General features: G+C 41.0%; 1 protein-coding gene across 1 annotated transcript in view; it reads left to right on the top strand.

Annotated features, from left to right (window-relative positions):
- LOC111619676 (coiled-coil domain-containing protein AGAP005037-like) overlaps nucleotides 1–15,288 on the top strand; it is a 341,137-nt gene that overhangs the window by 45,483 nt on the left and 280,366 nt on the right. The gene's annotated exons all lie outside the window — the stretch shown is intronic.

Genomic DNA, 15,288 nt, shown 5'->3' with positions numbered 1-15,288 from the left:
AAATGCAAAAATTGTTTTTTGGCCTTGTCTACTAGTTTCAAATGAAATTAATGTGTGGAATAAGAATGGCTTTGATGATTTAAATAATTTGAGTAAAGCTAGCAAAAAGACATGAAAATCGTAAATGTCACATTGATTCTTTCGTAAAATTGAAACAATTTGGAAATCAAAGCAGAATAGAATTTAACATTAGTAGACAATATAAAATAAATATTGAAAATTATAATGAGATAGTTACGGCTAATAGATATATTATATCTAAATTAATAGATGTTATATGTTTTTTATCAAAGCAAGAATTGGCATTTAGATTGCATAGGGAATCTATTAAATCTAATAACAGAGATAATTATATTGAACTTGTGTATTTATTAAGTCAGATAATCTATTAAAAATACATTTAGAGAAGTCTACAGTTTAACAGGCTTATCGAACAAATGAATATGAATGGATCCTAGACGATCATCACTGACACACAATTAACTGATTGCCCTTTTTTTGGCTTCATTTTTTGGCTTTTTTGGCTTGGATGATAGGGAAGTTGGCTTCTTACAGAAACACAGCTTCCCTATCATCAAATGTCATGGCATGCCACTGATATTTACATTCTAATTTTGTGTTCCATTAGTTATTTGGTATATTTCATTTGAAGAACTATTCAACAGTTTGAAAACGTTAGTGATAAACTTTATTATTTCAGAGATAATAAAATTTTGACTGGGAGTAACCAGCTTCTTGCATCACTTTACTAATAAGTTGTAATTCTTCTTCTACCAATGCTTCATACTTGATTATTCACATCTTATTTATTCTACCATTGCAGCCATTAAAAGTGTCTCTTCTCTAGAGTTACCGGTACAACCTAAGTTGGAATTATCAGCTATTACAAGCATAGCAACGCAACAACGCCTGAGAAACAAAAGCATGGATATGAAAATGACTCAATCAATAAAGTCCTTCCTCGCATCCAACTATTTAAATTTACTTGTGGCAGATAAAGAAAAAAGATTTGTTTTGTTTAAAAATCAAGATTTTCTATCAAGGGCAAAAGATTTCCTGAAACAATCCAAGTCTGTTATTCTAAAACAAGACCCAATGAACACAATATTACAGAAAACACACAAAATTACAGCTCTTCCAGGGATTGTATCTTCATTAACAGGTCCTCTAAAACCACCAATGAACACTTTTTTCCTTAGATTATTTTTTGAGGTAAAAACACATAAGCCTGATTGGCCTTTAAGACTGTTAGTCAACAAATGCACCCATGCTACATACCATCTGGAAACTGCCATAGCAAAATTATTTACATCCTTATTACCTCCATCTAACCTTGTAACCACAGCCTCTATGGATGCTAAAACAGTCATTTCTACCAAACTAAAAGACCTCTCCGCTAATGCATACTGCTTGTTTAAGGTTGACATTGTTTCCCTTTACCCTTTGGTACCATATTTTGAGGCCGTCATGCTCACCAATGCTCTGCTGATCAACTCTGGGTACCCATCTTCACATGTAATACATTTACGTGAAGCTCTCCTTCTCATAACTGAAAACAATTACTTTCAGTTTAATGGCACAATATATAAACAGACACAGGGTGTACCAATTGGATCCCCACTATCACCAGTGTTAGCAGAACTCATTTTGCCCAACATAGAACAGCATATTTTTAATGCCCCTCTGACCATCCTAGACCAAATAATGTATTTATGTTATGTAGATGACATACTACTCGCATGGGAAGGTTCCACAGACAATTTAGAACAGTTCATTCAAATATTGGCATCTGTTTATCCATCTATCGATTTCACTTTAGAAGAAGAATTAAAAGCCAGAATTTCTTTCTTAGACCTAGATATCCAAAAATCTCCTGAGCTTTTGTTTTCTGTTCATCATAAAAACATCATCATACCGCAAATTATTCCTGCAACGGCATTCCAAAAACTATGTGAACTCTGCCTAACTTCCCTCATGCAGAGAGCTTTCCTCCTCCCCTCAAACCAAGCATTGGTAGAAGAAGAATTACACTTTATTATTCACAGAATGCACTGATAACAGGTTCAAGACAAGGTGTTGAATCACATCCCTGGTGTTGAAGTTGCTATTGATGTTGATGTTTAACATAAAAACTTAATGTTACACTTGTTCACTTGTTTGGGTAGCTATGCCTTGAATTCAGTCTGGCATAGCATATGGCATCAATATCAGCTGACATGATACTGTATTTGCAAATAATAATAATAATAAAACAATAAACACATATGTCCTCCCAGTACTCATTCATTTGGAATTATACATTGGACTCACATAGATCTTGAGCATCTCCAAAAGAAAACAAGAACAATACTTACTAAGCATAAACAACATCATTCTAAATCTGCCATAGAAAGATTAACCCTTCCACAAAAAGATAGTGGTCATGGCCTGAGTAACAAAGTAAGTCTTCACTACAAATACAGTCACTGCGAGAGTTTTTCTACAAAACAACAAGAAACATTACAGTTACATAAAGCAGTAATTCTAGCAGACTCAAACCATTAAACTTACACTCGCAGCATGTGGACATGACATAACATATAAAAGGCATAGACACATTAAGCAATTGTGGGCTTGAAAGATACTACTTGGCAGGAATCCCTATGACCTGGCCCAGGATTTTGTTGACAAAACTGCATCAGATAGCTGGTTATCTTGGGAATGCCTCTTTGGGGAGACACAAGGATTCATAATTGCCATACAAGATCAGGTCATAAATACTAAAAAGTAGAGAAAACACATACTCAAAGATACACTACTCACAAATGACATGTGCAGAAAATGTCACATCATGCCAGAAACTATACAACACATCACTTCTGGTTGTAAGATCTTGGCACAAACAGATTATTTACATAGACATAATTAATTAGCAAATATAATACAAGAGCTTGCAAATAAACACAACCAGACTATGCCAACCAGAGTCAAGTTATTAAACTCCCAGATACCATACTATAAATACATTTCACATACAGTATTGGAAAACAACATGCACAAAATGTACTATGACAGAGCCATAACTGATAAAACAATTTACCACAACAGACCAGACATTACACTCATTGACAAACACAATAAAATCACATACATTATAGACATAACCATTCCAAATACTCACAATATACAAAACATATTCACTGAAAAAAAATTAGCAAGTACACAGAACTCACCCAGGAAATAAGGCATTTGTGGAGGATGGATAGGGTGCTTATTGTATAGACTCTGTTCTCTCCTCTACAGGTGTTATACCACATATACTACACAAAAGCCTGGCAACATTACAGTTGAATGGAAAACATACATCACTCTATAGGAGGTTACTATATTGAATACATGTAATATTGTTAGGGAATTCCTGAATACAGACACACACACACTAACACACTTACTTCGACTGTTTATTTTGAAAGTGGTGTAAGTCCATTTTTTCTTCTTTTGAGATATTTAAACATTTGCATTTTAGTTGATTCAAAAATACAAATAAAGTGTACTAAGTTTGACAATGTTTTTATGACTTTAGAAATATGTAAGTTGATCGCATAAAGACTTGTATGTGAATTTAACTAAACTAATATATTCTTTCTGGGCCATAAGTGGACTTACACCACTTTCATAATTATTGAACTGTAAAATTCATTAAATTTCTATTATGTAAAACTCAATTTCACTTGAAACACATTGTGTTTTAGTCTGATTTTGTTCATATATAATAACAAGACATAAAATAGTATTGATTATTCTGAACATTAAAATATTTACTTATTGTTAAACTATTTTATGATAAGTTTATCATTATTATAAGCTTACCATTAGACACTGCTTTTCATTTAGATTCATTTCATGGATTTTTTTCCATTCCATCAAATTGTACATTTGTTGGTAATATTTATAGTTTTACTCCTCTGTTCTAAGGGGCTGTCTTTAAATGATGTCCACACTGAAAGGGATGGAGGGGTTAAGAAAAGTTGGACAAGGGGGATTGAGTATTAGTGGACATCCATTTATTTCATTAAATTTTATACAGTATGCTTTTTATTATATTTATTTCAAAGTTTCTTGTATGTTTCATTTCTGCTTATCGTATCTATCATTCATAAAGTGATGAAGGTTTTAACAGGGATAGAGTTATGTTGGACATCCATAGTAAGGGATTACAAAAACTTGGTCAAACTGGGACAAGAGGGGGAAGTAAAAATTTCAAGAAAAATGCACATGTAATTTATTGACACTCACCAGAAACCTGCAGTAACTCATCAATATCCTGCTCATCTATATCTCCTAGTCTTGCTGCATCGATTAGGTTGACAATTTAGTCAATCTAACGATACAGCGATAGGCTCTTCTTGTTGAAAATTCTTGGATACCTTCAGCCATAACTTCTTCCACACACTGTTCTTGCATTTATCAGTTAATTCTTGCCAAGCGAAGTCGATATTGCATGATAATATATTTTTTCCAAAATTGCACAAAACAAACATAGATTTAAAGAAAGTACAGTGCTATGACAAATTGCCACCTTTTTCTGATTTGTTTGTTTGGGAATAATCACAAATCAATGAAATGCTGTGTTAATTTGAATCAGTAAATTTTGAGTGTTTTTTAGGTTTCGAGCAGACTGCATTATATTGAATCCGCATTAATCGAGGCAGCTTTAAGCTGGGTCTTACTGTATAACAATTGCTGCTGTCAATTGGCATTAAATATTTTCATTCTACTCTTACAAGTGAATTTCTTTATTTTAACATATATTAGTGGTCTTGTAAATTTATATATATTCAATCCTTAAAAATATTTACTTTCAAATTTTAAATGTATTTCAATTTATTAAAATACTATCCTCTAGTTCAATTGTGTTGATCATGAAGATTGTATTTTGGAATATCAAAATGTTTGATTTATTAAAAATAATATTTATTTAACAGAAATAAAGTTTTTTTTTCACTTTTTTTCACCTCTCTATATAATGACTTTCAGAGAACTATTTATAAAATGACTTTCAATTTTGTCCTATTTTACTTCTCTGTAGCAAATAGAAGCTGAACAATTGACTCTTGAATCTGTGCCATTAGATATTAATATTAAAATGTTTTCTATGTAAGTTTTTCAAGTTTCTTCCAGCATTTATTATTATTATTATTGTTATCGTTAGATTGTCCTAGTCAGTTATTGGTATCTAGTGCTGTGCAGAACTAAGTTCAAAGTGTAGCTAATGATATTTTGTTTGTGTTGTTAGTGATGTATCTGCATTTAAGAATTTCCCAACTGAAATATGTATAGTATGGCTGATTTCTATAATATAATGTAATTGCTGTTGTCAAGTTTTAAGGTTTTCAGATTTTTATTTAGTGTTCATGACTATATCCTCCTTTGCAAGAGGAGGCTGTAGTCATGATAAGAACCTTATCTATTCTCCATAGGTGCTTTATTTCAGGGGCAAGTTTTTGGATATTTACTAATTTCTGATAATTTATATTCATAGTAACATTCTTTGATTTATTTTCTAATTTTGTCCAAATTTTTGATTTTTGTTTGCTTATCAATCTCTCTACAGTTTCTTGTTTTGTCTAGCAGAGGTAACTGAGCCCTGTTACCAATTTGTCAAATAATAAAGCCAACCACTGCCATATGCCATCAGGCTATATAACAGCTATATTAATAATAAATCACCAAACAATTTGACCATAGAGGGAGGTGTTAGGCACCATCTCATAATAAATTTAATAATTATAATTTTAATTAAATAACTTAGATTAAACTGAAAGAAAAGAAACTGATCAGAGCAGGACTCAAACCTGTAACTGCCTCTTATTGTGCAGATGCGTTTCCAATTAAACTACCTGGACCTCCGGTCCAATCTCGTCTTCTATAGAGTTTTCATAAAGTTGTTTGTCCTTTTGTCAAATAATGCCCAGGAGATATAGCCTGCCAGCCAGTTGTTGCTTCAGGCCCTGAACGACAGGTACCACTGTGATCAACTGGTACAGGAGATCAGAGATAGGGTACTAGGGCAAGGCATGTGTGACAAGTTGACCTGACATTGGGATCCTGGGCAACAAGCATGCCAATCACTCGGCCCATTTGTAATGGAGAAGGTAGAACATCCAGCAAGTTACATAAAAGGTACCCTACTGTGATGATCAATGATATACTGGCAAGAGTCTCATAAGGAACTCCTTCCCTGCCTCGCCTAATGGCACTACAGGTTTAGAGAGACTATACGTTGTTCATCGGCTGATTGGATACCTGACACGGTAGACAGGGACGACATAGCTGGGCCACATGGTGCATCTTTCGGGCTCCCATCTGCACCCCGGCCCAGCTCTCTAACCTGGCATAACTTTTATAATGTGCAGCCCATACTGCACTAAATCCACACAACTTGGCTCATGATAAAATATCTATATAAGTAACGGACAGTGGGGTCCTCTCCCTAAGGAGGGGCTCTATTAGTCTAATAGATCTATAACTTTTTCCATCAAGTCCTTTAGTTTCTTTAAGTTTCCTTTAATAGCGTTTAAAGTACTTGTTCAGGGAGCTTGCTCCAATCAACTTGGTCGGCCCCTAGGTGGAAGTCCTCTGTAAGAGGACAGTCAAGTATGTAGTGTCTTGCGTCTCCATAAGGACACCCACAGGGGCAGCTACCATCTCCTTGTCCAAACTTGGACTTGAAGTGAGGAACCTCCTGTGACCAGTCAATATTTGTGTCAATCTGAAGTCACAACTGATTGGAGTTTTGCCAACTTCAGGCACGAAGGCATAGGTTGACCTACCTACCGTACATTGATTCCAGTGCTCTTGCCAGTGTGTCATTGATCTTCGTAACAGGGTACCTTTTATGTATGTAGTGGACGGTTCCACCGTCCTCATTACAAATGGGCTGCTGGCTCCCTCCTTTGCCAGCTGATTGGTACATTTGTTACCCGGGATCCCGATGTGGCTACAGACCCACCGCAGGACAACGTGTTGCTCATGCCTCACCCTCAGTACCCTACGTCTGATCTTGTGTACCAGTGGATCGCGATGGTACCCGTCACTCAAGGCCTGAAGTGACGACTGGCTATCAGAGTAGACTGTGACTGGCTCAGGACCTGGGTGTAATAGGATCCACTGGGACACCCCCACCAAGGCCACCAGTTTTGCCTAGAATACAGACGCATCCTCATTCAGTCTGTCTGACTGACTGTACGTACGAACTCTGTAGCAGTAGACGCAGAACATGGCATCTACTGAGCTGCCGTCCTTTGAGCTATCGGTGTATATTTCAACTCCAATATTTGCTGGTTCACCGACATCCCAGTCTAGTCCAGTCCTATAGTCAGAATGGACTTTCAATGCATCTGTCTGATATCTGAGTCTGACCAGGTACATCTAATTGCAATGCTTAGCCTCTATGCCCTCTACTGTTGTCCAGTAGAAGGCTGCCTCTTGGCTGACTACCAAAGGCAATGGGAGCAGCCCGGCCAAGACCAGGGCCACTTCCATGGACACAGTTCTGTATGCCCTAGAGATCCATAGGGCAGCAGGTTGCTGTATCGTGAGTAATGTTCTGCTCTGCTTGACATTAGCAAAGTCCTTCCACCAGATACTGCAGGCGTAGCAGATAACGCACTCTACACTCATCTTGTAAATGGATTGAAGCACCTCTCCACTAAGCCTGTAGTCTTGTCTGGCTAGCCTTGATAGTGCTGCTATCGTGAGGTTTGTTCTGTCTCGAACATTCCTCAGGTGGAGCATCCAACATAATGTCTGGTCGATGATAACACCAAGGTATTTTAACTCGTTCACCCTTTGGATGCGGTTATCCCTAATCTGGTATATTGGCCAGCGTGCCAACACTTCGGTTCGGGCCATCATCAGGCCTCTGATTTCTCATGGCTGAAGGAGAGCTTGTGCAGCTCTCCCCAGTGAACAAGCCATTTCTATTGCTTCATTGCCGCGACTCTCCGTGTCGTGCCCACTATACCCTGCAACTACTAGCAACAGATCGTCTCATAAGCCTGCAGCTGGATGTCGTCCGGTAGGACAAGTTGCAGCACCGTATCTGCTAGAACGTTCCATAGTAGGGGTCCTATACAGGATCCCTGAGGACAGCCCCTTTCCACTATACCTCTTGCTCGGAGTTTGATAAACCACTGTGCGTCTACTCAGGAAACTCCTGGTAAATGTTACCAGGGTGGTCGGCAGGTTTGCCTTCCACAGCTCACCCAGTATGGATGGCCACCAGACATTGTCGAAAGCCCCTGTGATGTCCATCAAAATAAGTGACATGTGGAGGCCCTGCTGGCAGTTCTGGTAAACCAGGTTGACCGCCCAATGTAATGCCCTGCAGGTCAGCATGTCCAGCTGGAACCCATATTGATGTGGGTGTAGCAGCCCTTTCCGTTTAAAGTGGTACAATATTCGGTCACTGAGGATTTCATCAAGAACCTTCCCAAGACTGGCAAAAGGCTGGTCTTTCTATAGGACCTAGTTCATTCTTCGGGTGCCTACTCTTATGATTAAACGTTTACAAGACGTGCCCGCTTCCACTGCACTGGGAAATGTCCCAGGAGTAGACACTTCTGATATAAAGTACGGAGCAGGTTAAGACGTTCTTGATGCAGAACTTGTACCATCTCGGCCGTGATCCCATCAACGCCAGGTGCCTTCCCTTTCCTTAGGTTGCCAATGGTGTGGGCCACCTCAGAGTTGGTCACAGGCACAGGAATCTCGGCCTCAAGAACAGGCAACTCTGCATCACTTTGAAGCTGCCACTGTTATTTGGTATCATCGGACTGCTCATCGCACGGGAAGTGCGAGTGGAGCAGCACCTCCATTGACTCCTCCTGTGTGGAGGTTAGGGTTTCATCTGGTTTTTTGATGGACCTCAAGATCGTGCTATGTTTTAGCTTTCCCGCCACTAGCTAATATGAAATACAACGGATTTTTGTCACAGATACGCTGACAGTAACTGAGCCATGAGGTTTTTTTAGCATCGTTCAACTTGTACTTGTACTCAGCATTGGCCCTCTGGAACTCCAGTTTCCTGGTAGCCTGAAGGTCATCATCCCTGCATTGTTGAAAGCATCGCTGGAGCACCCTCACGTGCTTCCTCAGGACACTTAGTTCCTGGCTCCACCAAGGAACTGACTGGTGGTTGTTGGGCCTCTGTTGTGCGAGCGTGTAGTCTCCTGCTTCTCTGACTGCTTTGGTGAGGTTGGCCACAACTTCCTCCAGATCCCTGACACTCTAAACCTTAGAGACTTGAGTGACTATATTGGTCGTCTTCTCTATGAGGCATTGGGCAAATCAACTACGGTTTCCAACAGCAAGTCTATAGCAACTGCTCGGTCAATCTGGTGAGCCGCACATCAGTTCGTAGGTGATGAAGCGGTGGTTGCTACAGCTTTCTGAGTCGATAGTTTTTACTGCAAAGTCAGTCTAAGCCTAGCCACACTCACAATCATAAGGTCAATCCAGCTATCACCCGTTGGATAGAAGTAAGGTAGCAATCCTGAACAGGTCGTTCAGGACGTGCATCCTCAACTCTCCACTGCTTCCTTCATCATGTCCCCATCTGGATCGTCAATTGGGGAGCCTCATAGTGAGTGCTTGGTGTTAAAGTCACCTGCCAGAATTACTCGACCATGAGACAAGACAACTTTTTCGAGTTCAGTCAGAAGGCCTCCCAGGTTTAGTGACAGCAGGCGATGACTGGAGACCGCAACCCATGGGCAAGCAGGCAGCTGTATTTCAACGGCCATCACGAGTAGCTAAATGTGGATGGCAAATGCGTCGACATTCCTCTGTATAAAGATAACTGCGGCATGACACTCGTCGCCTTCTTGGGCAAATACACTCCATTGTAGTGATAGGCCACTAACTTTTCCATGTACAAGATATGGCTCTTGGAGCAGGATGATGTCAATATCCAGCTCGACCACTTCCACCTGCAATTGGGCAGTTGCAGCATGGCACTTTTTGGCATTAAACTGCAATATTTTTCAGCCGCATCGTTCGTTCGTCTCTGAGGTGTGTAGAGATACAGAGTTGAACGCTAATTCATTATCCCTGATTATGACGGACTGTAGACCATCCCGGCCCGGACTTGTTCGAGTTCCCGTGCATAGCACGGACAGTTGGCATTCATGCTGAATGGCCAGTATTCAACTTTTGATGTCTGGTCTGACATCAAAGAGTATGACCCGTGGCCATCGCTTCTGGGGCAGTCAGCAGGTGACTGCCTCTCTCAGCACCGGTGGGCCTTTTGTCATTGCCTTTGACAGTTTGGCGACGTCCTGGCCCTTCGGAACCTATACCAGGATGCTGTTATTGCGGATCCACCGAACATTCTTGATGCCGATTCCCAACTTAATCGGATCAATGCTTGATTTGATCAGCTCCCATGTGCAATCTCTGCTCATGCCCTGATCCTTGGAGTAAATGAAGAGCAGGTGCTCAGTGGTTGTTGCCCTCTTTGGCTTGGCTGCTGCCCATGGCCCCTCTTGGACATGCTGGGCTGGTTGGGCTGTTACGGCCGCATATGTAACGTGGTCTGTGCGTGGCGCCTTGTCTTTCTCAACTGGAGTTTTTGGTGGTTGTTGACCACCTAATTCCTGCAGGGTTTTGTTTTCAGCCTGGAGGGAGGCTATCTCTACCTCCTGGGCATTCAAGATCCCTGCCATCTTGCTAAACAGGCCATAGATTATAGATTGCTAAACAGGCCACAAGTGGACTTCTGACATTGCGTGTCAGTTCTCCCCAAGAGTCCAGCTAGTTCTTGGTGGATTTCGTCCAGTATGGTCCTATGGCTCTCTACCATTTCCCCTTCTATTGAGGGGGTGCCAACAACGGTGTTTTGCCGGCTGCCAGTGCGGTAGGGCCGTTCTTTTTGCGTTTGGACCCACCCTTGTTTTTGGCCGGGGATTTCTCCCTTGCCACGACTGCCGCAGCTTTGGCAGGCTCATCTTTTGGCTTTATACTGTCTTACTTGTTCGCTTTAGCTTTGGTCACCTCCTGCCTTTTCTTTCTTCTTCATTCAGGAGCCGTCCTCCAGTCTCTCCACCAGAGGAGACAGTGTTGAAGGCCTTTGGAGTCCGAATCGGAACTTCCCGACTCCAGAGGAATGGATACCTTCATGGCATCTTGTTTACCTTTTCCAGGCTTTTGATTTTTGTCATTGGCGGGCCTGCATTTCCGCATGACCCATCTCTCCAGCAGCTTGGTGTTGTCAGCGTCAGCTGCTGTGTCCTGCTCAGGTCTACTGGAGGGCTTCAATATGGTGTTAACGTTTTGAGTATCGTCAGTAGCACAGGAAACACCACTAACACATGTACTATTACTCATTTTTGTAACCATATCAAAATAAAAAGAAAGAAGTGGGGTTGAGGTGACCCCAACCTTTTACAGGTGCCCTGAATCCATTCGAGAATCAGAGAATGTGTTTAAGAGCCTGTTCTGACTTTGGACTTACTGAGGTACCATTTTGGCCTTTATTGCCGGGTCGTCACTGCTTGGTCCGCTGCCGAGACAGCTACCCATTTAAGTGGCCTCCTACTCAAGGTTACCTCAGCCTGGCTGGTTGCTCAGCTTGGGCCGCTTTTTCATCCCTACTAAGAGACACTCTTCCCACTTCCAGTTCTCCGGGACCAAATACAGCCATCCAACGCACCATCAGGCCTTTAAGCACCGCTCCCCCTCAAAGCATAGCAGAAGTTGGCCCTATGTCGAGGAGCGACTCTGCCAACTGTCGTCAGGATAGAAATCAGCTAGCAGAATCCCTCAATCCACTGAGGGCAATATCCCCCTGGCCATCAGCAAGGCTTCAGCATGGGAGTGCAACTCCTCGCCCCACTGGCTTTGGTATGCAGACCGTTGCCTCCAGGCCAGCACTTGGGTGTGCAAAGCCCAAGTCTTCCTCCTGGGAAGCTGATTCTTCTTTTACCAGACAGAAGGAGCATTACGTGATTTGCATTATCACGGGCTGAGACAAGTCGACTGTATTCGATTGTCTTTGTGTTCAAGACATCGGCCCCATGCCACTGGGGTGGATGCAGGAGTTTGCTTTGTGTGTCTCAGATTTTAGGGGTGCGGATTGTGAGATCCATGGCCCCCGGTTTCTGTACCGACGCGGGAATTAAATCCAGAAGTTTCGGCGTCCACTGTGTGCTCCTATATGTGTAATCAGGGACGTAACTCATCATCCCAGGGTACAATGTGCATCTCGCTACAAGTGGTTGATTTGACCATCGCGAGTAGGGGACTCGGGACTGTTCCATCAAAGCGAAATGTCCCTGTCACTTTTCGGCAGCGCCCGTCGAGTGCCATCACACCACAGGCTAATGAGTGCCTACACTTCTATCAGCAGGACTACCAACTTATGTCAGACAAGTCCAGATGACTACACTCCACATATCTTGTCTGAAGACAAGTCCTCCTTAGGAACCATATTGGTAACGGCTACAGTGACCATCCTCCAGCTCCAGACTTACTGAGGGCTCATTTTGGCCCTCTTATTGCTGATACTATTAAGGATAGCCACTGTGCCTCGACTGCACCAGTCTCCCTTCTGTTTTAGTGTGAGTCTGCATGCCGCAATGCCAATTTGCAGCTCTTGTAGCCGTCTGCCCCAGCGGGGATAGGTTCCAGTTTAGGGAGATTTTAGAAACTCCGCCAGAGTCGTCCCTCACCAAAGAACGACAACGGACAGCAAGCATTAAAAAGCTTGCTACACAGACCCAAAGCCCATGATACTCTGACACCTCTGTCAAGAGCACTGGGTAGGTCATCCTATGCCTTTATGTCTTAAGTTGGCCTAACTCTGATCAGTTGTAATTGGATGCTGACCCAGGTCCTTATAGGACATGGGAAGTTTCCTCACTTCAAGTCCAAATTTGGACATGGAGATGGTTGCTGCTCCTGTGGGTGCCCATGCAGCAATGCAGGCACTATGCACTTGAGTGTTCCCATATGGACGACTTTTGTAGGAGGGCTCGTCACATCGATTGGAACAGCCCGAAGACAAATACTTTCTCTGTGAATGCTAGCAGCAAGTAAAGGAAACTTGGAGACATTAAAGGAATTGATGGAAGTAATACTGTGTCTATTCGACCTCTAGTCCACCAGGCAGGGTCCCTCTTATCTAGGGGAAAGGGACCTTGCTGACCGCTATGTTTAAACAATACTCTCAATGGTAGAGTACTCTAGTGCAGCATAGGATGCACACAAAACTTCATGTCAATGTATGTGGGTTGGACTCGAGAGGGAGGAAGGCAAGGAAGGCTTTTCCGTCCCTATTGGGTAGTATCGCTAGAGCTAAGACTTGAGCCTGATCACTTAACTCAGTCTGACCTTGTAGTTCAGACACCTCAGTGACCACTGGGTGCCCGACCTGCTTATGATTAAGACACAGTCTCTTTATACTTTGTGGTGTTTTCTGGTGAAGCAGAGGCAAATTACTTAGAGTTGTTATATAAGAAGGAGCTATAGCATCAGCTAAATCTTTGTTGACATAGATTAGTGTTTCTCAACCTCTAACGAATTGTCACCCCCTTCAATAAAACCGTTACGTAGTATCGCACCCTTTACTTCAAAATTCCGATGCCAAAGGCCAAGGCTAATGCCAAATTCATACTGCATTGAATAGACTAGAGAATTGTTTATTGGCTGCACTCTTTGGTAAAGCCCAAGAAACATGAAAAGGAAAGAAGAATAAAAGTTTTAGGAAGGGTTCAGGTTGAAGGTGAAATAAAGCGAGATAAGATAGAATGAAAGTTAAGATATTCGATGCAACCCCATGGTCACCGCAACGCTTATTTACAACCAATGAAAGAAAATATTTACAAAGAAAACGTATGTACAAAATTTGAATAAAGTATTTACACTGACGAGTTACATGCCAAGTGTTGAGCTTTCAATACACTGTATGAATGATGTACAGTAATACCCCGAACTTACGCAATAGATGGGACCGAGCGATAACAGTGTAAGTCGGGGTATAATTTTGCAATTTGTGTAAAATCCAAGTCAGATGTATGTAAGCTAATAAATATTCTCGTTAATCTTATCTTGTCTTTTGATTCGTTCATGGTTACAAGAAATCACTACATAGAGTCTCTCAAGTCTCCGTAGATATAACAAACACAAAAATAAATAACACAAAATAAATTGTAGCTATGCGTCGATTCCGCGCGACACGTCCGAACATGTAAGCTGAATAATAGTGTGGGGGGAGTGAGTAAGCAAGAGTTGCGTGGCGCTCAAAGAAAAGACGAATCGACGAGATTTGAAAATCGCGTAACTCCGAGTTCGTGTAAATTGGGGTGGCATAAGTTGAGGTATTACTGTAATAAATTTAGCAGATACAAAGAAGCTATATTCTAAATTAAAAACTACGGTTACAAATTTAAACTTGTACAAGTATAGATTTTACAAAAATGTAGTTGTACACTTTTGGAGTATATACATCAATTTACCTTGAAGACATATGAGATTGTAATACAAAGTTAACAAATAAGAAGCCCTTGCTTAAGGATATATTTACAAATTATGTACCCATACAATAATATAGTGTTTCAAAAACTTATAAAAACAAAGAGGACCCATGTACAATTCTAGGGATACAGAATTACAAAGATAAAACTCGTGTAGAAAGTAAATACTTTGTAGGTGTAGGCAAACACTATAAATTTAGTTGAGGATTTTTATGCTAGTGGCAGTTTTTTAGTGCATTAAATAGTCTTTTGCTACTCGTTAAAGTTTTTAATAGGCAAGGCCACAGTTCATTTGCTGTACGCACAGAGTCTATTAACATTTTTCTTTGCCTACTGTAGTGTGGGCAGTGGAACAAAACATGCTCCGGGTTATCTTCTTGATTCGTTTGACAAGTAAAAAGTTTGTCTGTCTTATGTAGAAATCTTTTAAGATAACACCTGAAGTTCCCATGTCCTGACATTATTTGGGTTATTTGAAAAGTTGGTGTTATAAAGTTGCAACTGTTCCTGAGTTGGACATCTGGGATAAATCGATAGATGAGTCTACCTGTGGGGCTATTATCCCATCTGTTTTGCCAACTGTTCCAAGTGCTGTCATGTAATTGCTTCTTAAGCCAAGATGTTGGAGTGAAATCATAGGAGCACCTTTTGGTCCTGGTGGGGCTGAGCAGGCTAGCATTGAATAGACTAGTGACTAGTATAATGTTATTTGTTTAATTATTGTATGATATACTGAATAAAATATCTAATTATTCTTACTATAATGTTTTACTAT

The sequence above is a fragment of the Centruroides sculpturatus genome, unplaced genomic scaffold (genome assembly GCF_000671375.1).
Source record: "Centruroides sculpturatus isolate CEXI.00-Female unplaced genomic scaffold, Cexi_2.0 scaffold165, whole genome shotgun sequence".
Taxonomy (NCBI): domain Eukaryota; kingdom Metazoa; phylum Arthropoda; class Arachnida; order Scorpiones; family Buthidae; genus Centruroides; species Centruroides sculpturatus.
Note: the sequence above shows the minus strand (reverse complement) of the source record. Positions and strands in the feature narration are given on the sequence as shown.